This window comes from Budorcas taxicolor, chromosome 17 (assembly GCF_023091745.1).
Source record: "Budorcas taxicolor isolate Tak-1 chromosome 17, Takin1.1, whole genome shotgun sequence".
Lineage (NCBI taxonomy): Eukaryota > Metazoa > Chordata > Mammalia > Artiodactyla > Bovidae > Budorcas > Budorcas taxicolor.
Window position 1 is genome coordinate 63,315,461 of NC_068926.1, and position 1,512 is coordinate 63,316,972.

The 1,512-nt window shown below is 51.3% G+C and overlaps 1 non-coding gene across 1 annotated transcript; it reads right to left on the reverse strand.

Moving 5' to 3' along the window:
* Window positions 1-1,440: 1,440 nt before the first annotated feature.
* TRNAS-GGA (transfer RNA serine (anticodon GGA)) lies at window positions 1,441-1,512 on the reverse strand. Its single transcript has one exon. It is a non-coding gene; the product is annotated as a tRNA-Ser (tRNA).

Below are 1,512 nucleotides of genomic sequence, written 5' to 3' on the forward strand. Positions count from 1 at the left end.
GTCGGACACAGCTGAGCAACTTTCACTTCACTCAAACGGCAACTAAGTTGACCTAAATACGTAATTGTTTTGGCCTCACTTACTAAACATAACTGTTGGATTTTTTTTTGCAGGGAAGTGGGGAGGCAAGTAGGGGCTGCCATAAAAAAAGATTACTGAGATATCTAGGGTGCCTAGAACCAAGAAAGTTTGGAATACTTGCATTAGGTATAAAAAGTTGGAGATCTATACCTCTGTTTTATACATAAGTCAATAAAGGCAAATTCATTGCCTGAGGCCACCCATTGGGGTTGGGGTGTGTGTGTGGGGTCCATGAAATTCAAACTAGGTCTCATGTGATTTTCAAGAAGGCAAAATGCCTCTCCCAACCTCTATGTCCATTCAGATGTGTCCCCTGACTGTGAAGAAGGGCAAATTGGGGCCTGGATCCATCCCTTTCTGTTTGCCAAGCATCAATATCTGACACCCTTCTCATTCAAGAGGGGAGCCCTACTCGGGGGGCCCAGGGCAACAGCCTTTGTGTGCAGCGGGAGCTGAAGTTGGGCCCTGGGGGGATCCTCTTTCCTTAGACACCCTGCAGGATCTCTCCACTCCCGCTCTTAGTCCCCCTCCCAGTTAAATCCACCTTCCGTCCCCAAGTCACTGGCTCAGGCACCTGGCTGCCAGGGGCCCCAAAAGTTAAGGAGTTTAAAAGTCGTGCCATGGGACTTCCCTGGTGGTCCAGTGGTTAAGACCGTGCTTCCACTAAAGGGAGTGAAGGTTCGATCCCTGGTGGAGGAACTAAGATCCCACAGGCCTCTTGGTGTGGCAAAAAAAAAGTCATGCTGGGCATCCAGGTCCCACCCAATCTGGCTCCACTTTCTAGGCGAGAGTCTCCAAGGGGGAGCTGCAGGTGGCAAGCAGCTTCCTGGAGGCGGTAACAAGGGGGAGAGCCACGAGGGGACAGCACATGGCATCGTCCCTGACCTTCGGCTGGACTTGAGGATTCTGCCCGCAGCGGTGAACTGCCTGACCCCAAAGCTACTTATGCTAGAGATAAGGGAAGCGCTGGAAGAATGTGGGCATCTTACTTCCCCAAGGGGCAATTGCCAGCACCATCTTGTGCAGCTAGACTGCCAGGCTCTAGGGGGACTCTGAGCAAGTCGTTCCACCCCTCTGAGCCTCTGTTTTCTCCTCCGCAGAATGGGAATAACAGTGCCTACTTCACAGAGTGGTTCTGAGCATTTCATACATTACTAAAGCTTAGTGCAGAGCTGAGTATACGTGGTTGGTGTGCAATAAAATGTACTCATTCCATGAATATTTATGGAAAGTGAAGTCGCTCAGTCGCGTCTGATTCTTTGTGACCCCATGGACTGTAGCCTACCAGGGTCCTCCCTCCGTGGGATTCTCCAGGCAAGAGTACTGGAGTGGGTTGCCATTTCCTTCTCCAAGTGGATCTTCCCAACCCGGGGATCAAACCCAGGTCTCCTGCATTCCAGGCAGGCGCTTTAACCTCTGAGCCACCAGGGA